Consider the following 16,341-nt stretch of genomic DNA (forward strand, 5'->3'; position numbering starts at 1 on the left):
GCTTATTGTCTTTAGGTTTTGACTCCTATATCTATAGTCCCCCTTCCTCTCTGATAGTCAGGCCTCTTGAGTCGTGCTTTCCTGAATGAAGTAAATGTCTGTACCAGTCAATGCACAATTGTCGTTTGTGACCTTCCTGAGGTTTCCTGTTTCCTCCTAATGCATTAGAAGAACAAATCAATAAAGTCTGTGTCCCAGTACCTTGGGTAACTGCCATCTTCATGGTTACATCACTATCCAGGACAACTGCAGAGCAGAGAAGAGCTTAACCCCATGAGGGGGTGGGAGGACTTGGTTGGGCCCACCCCAGCCTGACATAGACACACTGAAATTGCTCCTGGCTCCCAGGAAGGAACAAAACCTCCCCACCATGGGGCTATTGGTATGCAGCAGCAGCCCACTCCCTTGGCACTGGGTGGATGGGGCCCCAGGAGAGAATTAAAGAAGAAGGAAAGGGCTGTTGTCCTTGACAAGGAAACGATTGATGTCTCTGCTTTCTCACCCTCTTTAAATTGAGATGGGGACAAGATTAAAAGTTCAGGCAGGAAGCCAGTGGGTGACTTACAACAGTGAGCAGCTAGCCTCGTACTACATAAGGAAGCCCACAGTGCATTGCTCAAGAAATTAGCTGTTTCTTCTATGTTATTGTTGTTTTTACCAGAATCTAGACATAAAGCTATCTTGACAGAAATGCTAAGCACTAATATAATGAATAGTAGTTAACCCTATTTATTGTATTTCATATGCAGTACCTTGAATTTATGTTCATCATATCACTCGATCTTCACAAGGATGAAAAAATAAATAAATATGATTGTCGCTATTTTATTGAGGAAGAAACTGAGGCTCAAAAAGTTAATCTGTAACCTGGTTACAGGAAAACAGAAGAACCAAGATTCAAACTCAACTCTGTCAAAGCATTTCATATCCCATTACACCATATTGATTGATGGGCATTGGCATCAGTAGCTTCTCTAAGGATCTAGGCACAACTGGGGCTCCAAATGGAATGAGTGTGGCCATAAGTCAGGGTGAACCAACCTCTTGTTGCTTAGTTAATAAAGATGATGAATCCAATTCCTTCATCCAAAACCTCCACTGACTTAACTGAGGGAAGTCTCTGTGGTCCCTTCGTTTGTCCTTGGTTTTGTGGCATAAAGTAATAACTTCTTTCAGTTATCAATGTTTCCCCGCTATGGACCAAGCCAAAACTGGGGTAGGGATGAGGGAACAAAGATCAGATCCACGAGCCTATCTGATACGGACACTTCTACGGGGGAAGCAGAGTTGGGATGACCCAAGGTCAGGAGGTAGCAAATCAAACTAGATAGAATCTTCCCAATTTAAAAAAAATTGAGTGTAATAAAAATAAATTGAAGATAGATTGAAGATTAGAGCTATCTGAGTGGCGAGACAGTTGCCCATGAGACAAAAGGACTAAAAGCAGTTAGTTCTAGAAACCTGATAGCGTCCATGAATGGTTAATGACTGGGCAAGGCTTCTCCTGAGAAGCAGGTTCCACACCCTGCTTTGAATGAAACCTCACTTATCTTAAAGACACAGTGTTTTAAACAGGACATCTAAGAATCCTCCCTTCCCTTTCACAGAGTGGCTGGCACTTCTTTGCAGGACAGGCACCTGCAGAGAGCTCAGTGCTTAGCACATTGGAGTGAAAGGCTAAGGCATACCTTTGATACCAAAGAGAACCAGTAAAGTTTGTTCTGTCCCCATACCCTGCCTCTGCTTTCAGCCTCAGGGGTCTCTCAGAGGGAATAAATGTCATTAATCAGAAGGGACACCAAGCAAGTTCACACGGAGAGAGCAGCAACAAAGTCTTCTCTCTTGGAAGAGAGACCTCAAAGCTTATGGTAAGTTAACAATATGGTAAATTAACAGCATGCTCTTTTTTTAAAGGGTGTCATACAATTTGGGGTTTTATTAAAGAGATTAATCATGTTGTTTTTCTCCAGAGTGAAGCAGATTTAAAATCTGGTCTGATAGGGTAATTCATAATATGATTTAGAGATGTGCCACTGACCTCCGAACTCCTTTACTTCAAACCTCAAAGCCATATTCTTCTTTCTCTCAAGTATGAACCAGTAGATAGAGACACCTTTCGAGCATCAAATTGTTTTGCCTTGCCCATACAATTGCATGCTATTATACTAATTATTTTTTTAAAGCTGTGATTCTTCTCTGTGAAATCAAGGAGTATACTTTCTGAATCCTTGGGTTGAAAAAAATGACCTAGAGCATCCCCAGTGAACGTGTCTTGATCTATCCTAGAGAGGTTACACCCTGGGCATTTTCTGTGTCTCTGGTATTTCTTCTTCTGGCCTCATCTCTACTGTTTGGTAAAGTGAGCTTCATCTAATATTTTGTGGGTTGAGTGCTTAACTCTTCTGATTCTGAACAAAGGGCCATACTTCATTCTGACAATCTGTACCCTCCGGGCTTTCCTCATGAGCGGTTCCTTCTCAACCTCTATGGAGAATAATGGTGAAAGTCTATTTATTCAGCACTCCTCATGGGTGAAGGCCCTTCCAACCTATAAATAAAACAAATTTAACTTTTGCAGGGTTACTAAAGCCATGGAACGATATAAATAAGTGGGTTGGCTGCCTGCTGGCCATGAGGATCAGGCCAAGGATTTTCATGAAATAGCCTAGGACCTTAAAATGTATGGAGTCTTTTACATAATCAGAATTTAAACTAGCAATAATAATAACAATAATTCTTTCTTTATTGCAGACTTCCTCACTAAAGTAAAAGGAAGCTAAAATCAACCTTTCCCTGGTGATATGATATTTGAAGGATTTATAGTTACTTACCATATTTGAAATTGGAGAGGAATGTTCCAAGAAAGCAGGATAAGGTGGTTGTCTTAGTTACTGCTCTATTGCTGTGAGGAGCATGACCAAGGCACCCTATGAAAGGAAGCATTTAATTGCCCATTCGCTTACAGTTTCAGAGGCTGAGTCCATTGTCACTGTGATGGATATAGCATGGCAGCAGGTGGGCAGGCATGGCACTGGAGCAGTAGCTGAGGGCTTACATCCTGATCCACAGGCACAGAGAGATGGTGTGTGTGTGTGTGTGTGTGTGTGTGTGTGTGAGAGAGAGAGAGAGAGAGAGAGAGAGAGAGAGAGAGAGAGAGAGAGAGAGAGAACACACCTTCTCCAACAGTGCCACACCTAACTCTTCTTCAACAGTTCTACCAACTGGGAACAAAACACTCAAATATGTGAATGAGCCTCTGGAGGTCATTCCCATTCAAAGCACCACAGTGTTATTTGTGCTTTTTTGTTAGTGTGTTTATTATTGTTACAAGTTCTCACTGTGCAGACCAAGTGTAGAACTCACAGAAAACCACCATGTCAGGTTCTCATTGTGTTTTTAATATCTCATAATTGATCACTTAGTGCTCGTTCCATTAGTAATCTTAAATTATTACACTGGGACATTTAAAGCAATATAAAACTAAATAAAACATCATCCTTGTCTTTTAATATAATTCACTAATAGGACCTATCATGATTTTTAATTTGTTTGAAAAATAAATTGGGGATGGAGAGATGGTTCAGGGTTTAAGAGCACTTGCTACTCTCCCGGTAGATCTGAGCTGAGTTTGCAGCACTCTTTGGGTATCTAACAAATGACTCCAGCTCGAGGGAATCCTCATCTGACCTCTGAGGGAGCACATTCACCTCATACATGTGGATAGATATATACAAACACTCATAAATAATCGATTAATTAATGAAAAAAGTTTTCTAAAATTCATGACTATTATAGAGTAGAGGATAGAACCTAAGTGAAGGACAAGATGTTTGGAATCAGATATATCTGGTCAAAGCTTTCCTCTGAGCCTTCCTATTCAAGTAAGCTTGGGAAAATGCTTCTCCTAGACGGTAAGGATAATAGTGCCTTCACAACACGGTTTGAAGGTATGTTGAAGTATATCAACACATAACAATGAGCTAAAAAAAAATGCAGTTCCCATTTTCCATACCTAAAAATAAAAGTTTTTAGTAATTCAAACTGCTAAAAGTTTAAATTTGGGGAGATTCAGGCAAGGTTATTGGAAGAAAGAAAACTTCAGCTGTGAAACGAGTTGATTCAAGAAATTAGCTCAATTTTATTCATGGGGAAAAAAAATCAAAAGATAATTTATGGAGAACAGTTCCTGTGAACGAAGACCCAGGGTCAAAATAGTGGTGAATCTAAATGGTAAGTGGGAAAGACTCAATTATAGAAAAAGTAATGGCTCCAGCAAAACCGGGGAGTGAGAGAACTATTTCATGGGTTAACACATGAAGATATATGAAAATACATAAACGTGGAGAGGGGACAGAATTAGCATTTGGGTGCTTTGTCCTGTCTACTTCATATACCTCATTTGGAGTAGTGTTCAAAGAAATCCTCAGAGGTGGGTATCAGTGCTTCCATAGCAGGCTCCGAGAATCAATAACATTGGCGATGAGCAGAATAAAAACCCATGCTCGTGATATTCCACATCTGTTATGGTTTACATGCCAAATGACTCCAACCAGCTTATGTTGGAGCACCTGGCCCTGGTTGGCAGCACTGTTTGGGAAGCTGTGGAACTGTTAGGGGATGGGGTCTGGCTAGAGAAGTCCATCACTAGAGCAGGTCTCACAAGTTAAGGCCCAGTTCCAATCAAGTCCTTGCTTCTAGATCCTGAGATCTAATAAGACAAGGTAGAGCTCCTGCTGCCACAGAGGGAGCTCTAGGCACCATGTCTGACTTCCTGTGATGGACTTTATCTCAAACCACAAGCTTAAAGAAACCCTTCTCCCTTGAAGTTGCTTCTTCTATGTATTTTCTTGCAGTAACAGGGAAAAAGTAATACCACCTCTACTCTTTCACTAAATGTTTCATGAAAAATAACTTACTGTGCCTTCTGGCCACTTAAGCAGAGGACACTAGAGCACTGAAAGAGATGGAATGAGAGGGTGGATGCGCAAATAGATAGATCAAAAGATAGAAAAATGGCTACATGAAGAGACAGTGGATGAATGGACCTGTTAAGGAGTTCGGATCAACGTGTGTGAAGAAATTGAAAGGAGGGTGAATTGGATGTAAGCTCTTCTGCCCAAGGCACCAGTAAAATCTGGCAGCGTTAATAAAGACAAATTGAAAGAAGGAACAATTCACTAAGAAAGAAAAAAGAATACAGTGCTGTGACTCCAGATAAAATTTTATATGGGAATTATCTGCTGAAGTACTATGAAATGCAAATATGCTCATTGGATCACTGTGGCTACATAGACAGACTGGCCATCTTGCCCCAAGGGTCGTTTTGCTTGCTGAGTATTGGTTCTAAACCTGCAGAGAGGAATGGCAGCCAAGACTGTCACAGGGATCACCATTCTGCTGACATCTGGATTCTGAAGGAAGTAGTCAATTAGTGGGGAAGAAAATAGGAGTATAAATTCTTCAAATATTTGGCAAGCAAAAGAGCCCATTATTTCGTTTTCCCTTTAACCATTATGCTGGAGTCATTTGAAACCTGCTCTCATTCAACTCATGGCGTCTGTGGATTCTGAGTACCTTTTTCCTGGTAACCCCTGACCTAGGCTTGCTGATGACTCAGTACAGGCAGAGCTGTCTTCCTTAAGCTTTCCCACTGTGTGGACCTGGTTCAGCTAGAATTGTGCTTCCTAGAACATCATTTCCCACATTGGGTAATCAGAGACCTTGGCATGAATTATGGAAGATAGAGACATGTTTGTTTTATGCTGAGAAAGCTAATGCTGGACACCAAGGGATCTTTGGTCATGGTCTATTGTCACTGATCCACCACCCACCTTGACCCGAGGCAGAGCAGCCTGATCCACAGCAACTTCAGCTTCCATGGTATCCATCTTCTATTTTCCCAGCTCCTAGGTTGCTTAGGCATTAGCTTCATAATGAAAGGCAACGTTTCACCTGAAGGGCTTAAGCATCCTTGAAGCTAAAGGTTTGAAGGAAATGAGAGACTGAAGCAATTTCCGGCCATGTCATCCCTATGAGTTGCAATTTGCCCCTTTCCCCCCTGCATTTCACACAAATCTTCCTTATCCATCTGCCTACCCTACTAATTCCAGAACCATTGGCAAAGACGGCCAGAGGTTGAGACACTAAGCTCTCCCCCGGGCAATCTAGTCCCTTTCCTATTTTTTAATGTTTTATTGAAATATATTTGTAGCATTTGTTTGTGAATTATTTATGTCTGTTTCTGTGTAGTGGACACTGTAGACCTTCAAAGCCTTAGATATCTACTATTTGGGTCATTTAAAAAAAACTACAATTCATGGCAAAGACAACAACCATTTGTAGACTGTTAAGTCAACTCCACAAGCATGTAAGGCCAAATACCTAAATACTTATGTGTGCACAAATATTTATTTATTTACATACATTTATCAGGTATATCACTTCTCTGATCCAACCCAATAATCACAGAGACTCATTTGCACTTAGTTCTTACAAAGTGGAACTGGGTGTCCATGTTACCATGATATTTGCTATCATAACATTGGCTGTATTGAGTTGTAATTGATTTAGATCTCTACATATGTCCTCCTTTTTTACTGAAAAAATTTAGAAGCCTTCTTTCTCTAAAACCAAAAAAGTGTTTGATAAAAATTAAGTAATTGCATGAATGAATAAGCAAGTAGCAATGAATGAACGAATGAGCACAGAACAGAACCAAAGAAAACCTTTCTTTCCTTTGTCCTTTTTGCCTTTTGTAAATCCTGTGGCCGTGTCTAGTCCACACAGGCAGGACTTGGCCCACAATGGTTCACTCTGGACAGTGTGAACTGAGCTACTCTCTCAACTTCAATACAGTCTTATCTGCTTAGCATGATGGGCCATGGACTTCCTTCCTAGAGCCACCATGTCTTCTGTGCCTCTATAGGAACCAAGACCCATTCTGGGAACAAACCCTCTGCTTTGACAGGAGCCCATTTGTTGGGAGATAACTCTGAAGTTATTGTGTGTCAGTGGCCCTCTGCCACAGTTCTGAGGAGAGCTGTATGTCAGTGACCCTTTGCCATCATTCTGAGGTAAGTTGCCACGTGCTAGAGAAAGGGGTAGTGGCAGGTGGTTAGCACCTAGACCATGTTAAGCATTTCCATGTGGATGGCCTGAGGAACTTAGCTCTGTGACAGCTAGAGACACAAAGGAAAGCAAGCCATGGGACTTCTCTGCTTCAATTTTACCCTTCCAGACTCTAAAGTCCTGTGTTTTTATGATTGAGAACTTGGCAGCAAGTTGATGGGTTCTGACCCCTGCTTATACAGATTTCCTCCACCCCCACATTGCCTCTGAAACATAGGCTTCTTTAGAGAGGAGGATGGATTGAGATGGTATGCTACTCAGTAAACTAAGTCCCTAGTAAAGAAACATGAAGAGAACTAGCACTTACTTAGCACCTGATGGGCCCACATTATATACTAAGCCTTTCAGTGTGTTATCATAGAAACTGAATAGTGCATGTGTGTATGTGTACATGAGTGACTGAGTGTGTGTGTGTGTGTGTGTGTGTGTGTGTGTGTTAGAATATCATCTGCTGTCAATTTAAATAGTGTGAGAATTGGTTTCCTGCCTTAAGTCTCCTGCATGTATACCTGCATGCCTTTATTGTTTTGGTAGCAATAATAAGATCACACTGTATTTGTTGAGTGGCTGCCATATATGCTGTGATAAGTTCTTTAGTTTCATATGCTTCCATTTACTCTTCTATCTGCTTTTCATAATAAATACTATATTCATGTGGTTACAGAGATACAGAGCCAGAGAGGTTAAGTAGCGGGTCTGAGGTCTCACAGCCAGTTCACATTCAAATACATCTGACTCGAAAGCCAACATTACTTTCTTTCCTGTGCTGAGCTATTTCCCCACTGGAATGTTTGGAGAAGGAATCTGACTCTTCTACTGATACATAGATATATCCGTATCCCTTGAAGCTCATCCTGTGAGCAAGGTGTAGGCTAGCATCACAATGGGTTGGTCTGTTAGTGCAACTCACAGCCAGACATTGGCTGACATTGACATTGTCACTTGAGAGGGTGATTATTCATTGTGTTGCTGACCAAGCTGTGAGGGACTCGGGATCAGTACTCAATTTTTTTTCTAGGTGAGGACACTGAACTTAGAGAGTCGAGTTAGTTGCTCATCCAAGTTCACAGTTAATATCTAGCTGTCTCTTTGTGAGGTCATTATTGCTCTACTCCACTGACCCTGTCTGTCCAGCCTCTGTCCTCCTCAGAAATTTAATGTATGTGTTTTACAGACAGACAGACAGGCACACAGACAAAGAAACAAACACAGAGAGGCAGAGAGAGAATGAAAGAGGAATAAACAGAATTGCAAGAACAGAAAAGACTGGGGGAGAAAAGCTGAGATGCTGGTATGTTTTTATGCTCCATACATCCTTCCAAATAACAAGCCAAGAGGGATAATATCTTGGTGATGGCTTCCCACGATAGACAAGCAGGCCTTCTAGAGCTTTCCTGAGATGGCCCGATGCTTCCTTTTAAACCTGTTAGAGGAAGCCTGCTCCTGAGTGCCCCGGTGCTTTGGCCTGTAACAAGCACCAACAACTGGTGTCATGGGGTCTGGAGCTGGGGCTGCTGCTTCATTCCCTTTCCCATGGGAAAGGGGTGTCCCCAGCTTTGAGGAGCCTGTATGACCTCCTGTGCCGGCCTTCCTATACCATCTCCCCAAGATGCATTTCAAATCCAATGATTCTTCTGCTGGCATGAACCAAAGAGATCCACTCCTCTTAGCCCCAACTCCAATCAGCGAGGATTTGTCAGTGCGAGCCCCGACAAGGGTAGGCGGTGAGAATGTATGAAAGAGGAGGCGACCAGAGTGCCCTAGATTCTCAGCCTTCACTATAATAAATAACGTGTGAGACAGGGCTGGGGGTGGGCAGGGGAAAGATGCATCATCCACTCTCACGGAGGTCGCATTGCCCTTCTCGTCTCTTTTCAGAGAAAAGCCTTTTTTTATACGTGCACACCACACTCACTCACGCATGCACATTTCCCTGTGAGAAGCCAGCAAAGCCTTCTGGTCATGTATAGGCCACTCAGCTTCTTCAGAGTCGAGTAAGATTAAAACAGCCCGACATCTCCAATCTCCCTCAGCCGGCAGTTCATGCACTTGCATAGGCAGATGAAAAGGGGGCTTTGGGGATGTATTAAAAAACATGTATGGAGATGATGGATGGGGGAGAAAGCTGGTGTGTGCAGGAATGTGATAGAAACTAATGGCTTTCTGTATTTTTTTTTTTGGTCTTTTGTTTCGGGGCCCATAGTGGTAGTGCATTGGAAGGGTTCTGGAATTTCAGAACACAAAGTAGCAGTTTTAAATAATGAGAGAAGATTCCACATGGAACGCTCATCTGGCTGTGGCAGCCTGTGACTGAATGAGAGAAAAGTGCCCTAGAAGCTATTCATTACGAATTCACTGGAAGCTCTCAAACGAGGCTGGCAGAAGCTGAAATTGAAGTGGTCTCTGACCTAATTTTCTTCTGCATGAAACATCTGCATCAAGGCTCTCTTTGATGTATTCCACTTGGCTCTGTCTACAGGATTGTATCACATGGCCTCCGTGTTGCCTTCTTATTGAAAGACATTTTCAGCCTGAGCAAGGTAATGCGCAATGTTAGCGTTACCCAAACTAATCACTCAATGGGCTCCTAAAATAGAAACAATAGCAATTCAGAGACACTGTTGTCTGCTGGCTGTTCCTGCAGCTTGGGCTCCTGGTTTTCCAACTTAGATTGCTGGCATTTGCCTCATGTAATTCCAAAACAAAGGACAGAGAAGACAGGAGAAGCCATGCAAGATAATGTTGGGACCAGGAGCAGAGAGGATGAGGCTTCCCTCTTGTTTCATCCTTCAAGCCACTGGCTAGGATTTGGGATCCATTTCAAACCACACAGAGCAAGCTGGAGAGGTCTCTCTACCTTACGAAAAGAAAGGCTCTCTCGATTTAGGTGTTGCATATTTTTCTAAATGCTGATTGACAGAGAGAAAGGGGTGTGTGTGTGTGCTGAATATTGACTGTTTTGTGATTGTCAGTGATCTGCAAAGTACTTTTAAAAAAAAATTCTCCCCCTTCTTAAGCTCTCCCAACCTAGGTGGAATGCAGGAATGAATTTTAAAGAGAAATAATGATAATAATCTCTTTTTAAAGCCACCATAATGAGGCTCCTTCTTTATGCTCACAGAATAGCTCTTGGCTTTCCCCCATATATGCTTGCAGAGCGTCTTGTTAATGGTACACTCCTTTCCCACCATCCCAGCATTATGTGAATAACCATGGTGTCTTTTGTGTCCCACCCCCTGAAGAAGAAACCTTTGAAATTCTAAATAACTGTGCTGCGGGTTTTAACATCGGCTTCTGAGAAGAGATTGTGAGGTACACTCAGTGAGCAAGACGTAGCCTGCCTTTGAAAAGCCTTTTAGACTCCTCTGTCCCATGAATTCAGATGACAAAGCAGTCTTGCCCCCTCTCTCCTATTCCCCTTCCTCCAGGAAGAACTCCGGACGTGAGCATCAGCTCCCTTTTGTCCAGATATCGATACACCCAAGTACAAATATGTGCTTGCTCCCATGCTTTCAGAAGGGAAGGCATCAGCCAGGCAGCATGTGGGTCCTGGTGGGGACTCTGGCATCAGGTGGTTCTCTGCTTTCCTGGCAACTGGTGTGTAACATACACAACACAGTGGGTAACACAAAAATGCACATCATGAATTTCTACAGAGAACTGGGAAGCATTAGAGTTGGAGTTGCTCTGTGGACACCCTTCATCATCATTAAGGATCAGACCAGATGGTTCCTTCCTCCAGGAAGCCTGCCTTCAACATGCCTTTTGTGCTTCAGCCTGGTAAACTGTCAGCATGCCAAAGCAACTGTAGTCCCTCCATCAAAGCACTTAGAACTTCATATTCTTTATCTGGTTCATCAGGCTGTGACATCTTGAAGGCAGAGATGCTATCTATCATTCTAGTTACCTTGGTCAGACCAGGTCATCCAAAGTTAACCAAGACTTTCCTAGTTTCAGGATAGACATTTCAGGATCTTAGAAATCCCTCATTCCTTTCAAACTACCCATGCACAGGACATACTCAGTAAACATGCTATAAACTTCAAAGAAAACTATCATGATGTCACCTTTACCCTATAGAAAGTCAACTCTAGGCCTGGATTAGAGGAGCTGTCTCTCTTCCAAGACTTGGCCAAGACCCAAGCTCTTCAGTCCCAGAACCGCAACCCTGGACACACTGGATGCTGCAAACCCTGTCCTGTGTGCTACTTCCTCCAGTGACGGAAACACAGGTTATAAGACACAGGCTGTGAAGGGAAAAGAGAGAGGGAAAGAAAAGTGGAGAAGGGAGAAAAAAAGCAAACGGAGAGGGGAAAAAGGAGGAGGGAGGGAGGGGGAAGGGAAGAGGAAAGGAGGCAAAGAAGAGTGGGAGACAAGAAGATAGAAGAGGTAAGGAAAAGAGAGAAAAGAGCAGTAGAGGGGAGGGGAGCAGTGACAGAAGATGAGAGGGGAGGGCAGGCAAGAAGACAGAAGAGTGGAGGGAAGGGGAGAACTCTCAGCCCTCCTGGTGCTCAGTGCTTAAAGTGCACCCCTTTCAGCAGCCACTTAGCATCATCTACATCTGCTCAGGCATCCTTTCTGACCACACCCACTCCAGTCTCCCCCTCCTTCGGTGACTGCCCTTCCAACCTGAGAAGTTGCTGTTCCTTCCGAGAACTCTTGTCCTTGTCTAGTGTTCATGAAACCGGCTCTCTCTTCCTTCAGAGATTCCACACTTGCTACCCTGCACAAACGGCCCCTTCTCTCCCTCCCTCCCTGTTCAGCCTCTCATGAAGCCATGATTGTCTAGCTAAGTGCCATTACCACCACCTGCAATACTGTGGATCAAGAAGGACACTCACAGAACTGTGTATGTTCCATTCCACATGCCTGTCCCTAGTTGAACATGGCAACCAAAACACCTGAAACTCATGGATTTGGGTACTCCAGATTAGAAGGGGGACTGATGATATGGACTTTCCTCTTTTCCCCAACTTTCAATAATTTAAATCTGGTTAGCCACATACAGCTACAATCTACAGTTTTGGTCAATGAGGTTATTTTTAAAAGTCATTAACCCCATGATTTCTCCATTTTGTTTCCTTCTTTACTGGATGATTTTCAAGCAGTGCTGGACACAAAGAAGATTTTCAGTCAAATTTTAAGAATAATGAGTACAAGCACGATGTCAGTGTCTTTAATTAGGGTAACTCCCAACATATCAGACTAAACTCCCGCCATTTCAGGCTGTGTTTAAAAATGATAATGTGCCTGAGGGTATATGTCAGATACGGGGCTGCCATTACGTTTTCTATTATGAGCAACATCATCTTCCTGAACCTCAGTCTTCTTATCTGTTAAATAGGAATATTGACTTCAAAGCATCTGAGATTTCTTAAGATAAATCTTAAATGCATCATCACTTGTGATAAATAAAGTCTATGTGTAGTCATAAGGCTCTGCTTGTGAGGGGAAGCCTTTAAGGGTGCTACGTGTGGTGTATATACCAGTGTTCATTATCTTAGATGATCGATTTGCAATATGCAATACTTTCTATCCAGGTATGGTAGCTCCATCTGCAATCCCAGCACTAAGATGGCTATGACAAAAGGATCACCATGCGGTTAAGAGCAACTTGCAATACATAGTTCCAGGCTAGCGTAGATTAAATGAGAGCTAGAGTAAGACCCTGTCTCATAAAACCAGTCAATAAATCATCAATCAATCAGTCAATCACTCAGTTGATTGATTCTCTAACAAGAAATCAAAAAATAATTTCCTCCAAAATGGATCAAGTTACATAAATTTTCCAAAATAGCTTATTTCAGGATACATTTTAAGATTTTTTTTATGCATATATGTGCGGATGGGTACCAGTGGGCAATAGAAGATGCTATTAGATATCCCGGAGCTGGAATTACAGGAGTTCTTGAACTGGGAACCAAACTCAAGTTCACTGGAAGAACAGTAAATGTTCTTAACCAGAGAGCCATCTCTCGAGTCCCTCTGACCCATGGTAAATAAAAATATGTCCTAAAAGATTCAGAGTATTTGAAAATTATTGTCCAAAGCTAGAGTCTCTTATATTTTTGAAAAGACAAAGTTTTTGATGTGATTGTTTTCTAGGAACTTTTTTTTCTAATATTGTGCTTTAATTTGTTGGATGTACTCTTAGATTCACTTCTTGATTCAAAATGTATTTATTGAATTGAAAATAGTGATTTGCTTGGTATAACAGTGTATTTCACAACAGAAAAAACTAGATTGAGATTATACATGTAAGTCTTTTAAAAGAATACCGAAAAACATACATTGAACATTAAGTATGAGTAGTGGTTACAACTATTGTTGATATCACATGAACTTTATAGTCATTTAGTGGAGAGAGGGAGAAAAAGGGAGAGAGAGAGAGAGAGAGAGAGAGAGAGACAGAGAGAGACAGAGAGAGACAGAGACAGAGAGACAGAGAGACAGAGAGACAGAGAGACAGAGAGACAGAGAGAGGGGATTCAAGATATATATAATCAAAATTATTTCCAGTAGAAAAGTTTACAAAAGACAGAGTGTAACCTGTAATAACCCCAGGAGCAGTCTCTAGGTTAGACACAGAAGTGGCTCTGTGTTTGGCCATTAGGTACTAGGATTTCTGGTGGCAATTGTAAAAGTAATGAGATCTGGACTCTAGAATATGGTTGAGTGAGTCCCAAGTGGACTTTCAAAATAAAGTATAGTCAGACCTCTTAAAAGGATGGAGAGTGACAATTTCATCTTGTTAGGCAATCTAGTTTGTTTGTTTGTTTGCTTGCTTTTGCTTACAGGCTAATGAAAGTAGTTAATTGATCGTCTACAGATGCAGGGGGAAAATCCCCTCAAAGGAGGAAAATCCCCCCCAATGAAGTAAGTGATCGAGTCTCTGAGGCAGGGACCACTTTACATTAGCCAAGGAGGCTGCTATTAGGAGGAGCTATTCTTTGTTGACAAGTAGGAATGCAGCCAATAATCTGAAGGGCTTAATTCCTGTCGGCAGCTGTTCACTGGGAACCCACTTGGTGCAAAGATAACACTGGGGACAATGGGAAGCCAAGCAGGTAAGTCAAGGGTGTTCCTCTAATCACTACAGAATGTAGGGGAGACAAGATGTTCGAAGGCTTCAGGAGAGGACCTAAACCAAATGAGCAGAACTAGGGAAGGGTCTTGCAGGCTGCCTCTTCTTTTTCATCTTTCTCTTCCTTTCCCTTCCCCCTCTACACTACAAGCCTTTGCCCTCGGCCTCCCCAAGGACAATAGAAGAGCTGCCCTTGATGAACAGGAGAGGATTCTCCTTGCCTGCCTCCCGGCATACGGTTGCCTAGCTTTGACTTTGCTCTGTAGAGAATAAATCACAGCCACTCCACTCCCTGGTGAAGGTCCCCAGGGAGCTGGGACCTCATCTCCTCCCGGAGAGCCTGCCTATAACATGGGATTGTCAGGTACAAAGAGGGGGAAACCTTCAGAGGCCCACACCCCTGTTTGGAGAGCAAGGAGGGTCAAGGGGAATAATTGCTAGCAGTTGAATGTGAGCAACTGTGGGGGGATTGGAAGGAAAAAGGTTTTAAGAAGGGAAGAAAGCGAAAGAGGAAAAGAAAAGCCTGTGCGTCCCCCCTCCCCGCCTTCTCCCCCAAACTCCATAGTCTATGCACAGAGAACTGCATGGTGGTCTGGGTCCTTGTAGAACATTTGTGTGCCGGACAATAGCACAGCCTGGCTTCAGATCATCAGCTGCTGGTTTCTGGTTAGCTCTCCCTTTATGTGAGAGCACAATGCGAGCCTTCAGTCACACTGACTCTTGAGAAATACATCTGGTTTTTTCTTTCAGACGTTCTGAAAAGGTCAGCCTGTTCGTTTCTTAGACGCGAGACACCACATATTTTTTTTCTCCCTCTGAACTGGAAAGACAGACCTACACCTTTTCTTGCCTCCTGGTACATAATTAGACATGGTGCAGCTCTCACAGCCAGCCAGCCCATCCCGTGCACTTTGCAGAGACACAGCCCAGCATCCCTGGCTGCTGAACTCGTGGGCTGATCACAAAGGCTCCATACAGTCTCTCCCTTCCCCGCCTGGAGACCCTGGGATTCTCTGGCTGGTTGTTTTGTTAATTATGACAAGGACTCCCCCCAGCCTGTCCCCCAACACAGGCATGACCAGTGATGCTGTCTGTGGCAGAAGGAAGGTTGGAGAATTTTGCACACACAAAACAAAACAAAACAAAACACACACACACACACACACACACACACACACACGCACACACACCACAAACCTCACATTTTAATCATTTTCACTCCAGTGATGGTTAAGATTCTCCATGCGCGTTGTAACATAATAATAAATGTACCCATGAGGGAAGAATGCTCAGCAGCTGGTGTCTGACAGATTATCTCATTCCAGACAGGCAAACGGTCCATGGTAAGGAGAGGCTGGAGCCTGAAGAGGCAATTTGGCACACATTGGGGTTTCACCTCTCGATGACGGAGGTCCAAGTGGCCCACCACGTCCAGGCCTGTGTCCCTCAGAGCTTCTCTCTGGCTCATCGCCTCCCAGAGCTCCTGACAGCCATAGAAAAGGGGATTATTCTGTGAGCTAAGCCAGCTCATCTCTCTCACCCCTCCTCTAGGGCACTCACATTCTAACCAGAAGAAGTAATTATGGTCCCCACTCCGCCCCCAGCCCCCTGCATGAGCTCAGCTCTTTCAGGCGTGATACAAGCTATTTCCTCTCCCCACTGATGTCTTCACCTCCACAACAAACTCCTGCGTTCCAAACCCATCTAGAGTCCTTCCGCAGAAGAAGGCAAGTCGCTGACTTCCAGAAGCTTCTAAAACATTTCTTCTGTTATTTCATCAGTCAGTGTTGCCGTCACTTGTGTTCTATGAACTTCTGCCACAGCAGCTGGGCATGGGTATTTCCTAATGAAGCCCAAGCGTAGGGTACCGTGGTAAATGTTTTTCTTCTACGGGTTCGCTTTAGCCTCATAACCCTAACAGGGAGGGAGGAACTTTACAATGAGAAGCTTGACGTTGCATGCTGGGCCCCAGAAAAATTTCCCTGAGATGGTGGGGCTGGAAAAGCCCTGCCTTGTCCCTGTTCCTGAATTCAAAACACTTCGTGAACTCACCGGGCTCTGGGCGCCTATTGCCTTCTTACATGAGATGCTGGCGACCTCCCTCGCTGGGTGGCTATTCTGAGCTTTTT

This window comes from Rattus rattus, chromosome 1 (assembly GCF_011064425.1).
Source record: "Rattus rattus isolate New Zealand chromosome 1, Rrattus_CSIRO_v1, whole genome shotgun sequence".
In the NCBI taxonomy this organism is placed as follows: Eukaryota; Metazoa; Chordata; class Mammalia; order Rodentia; family Muridae; genus Rattus; species Rattus rattus.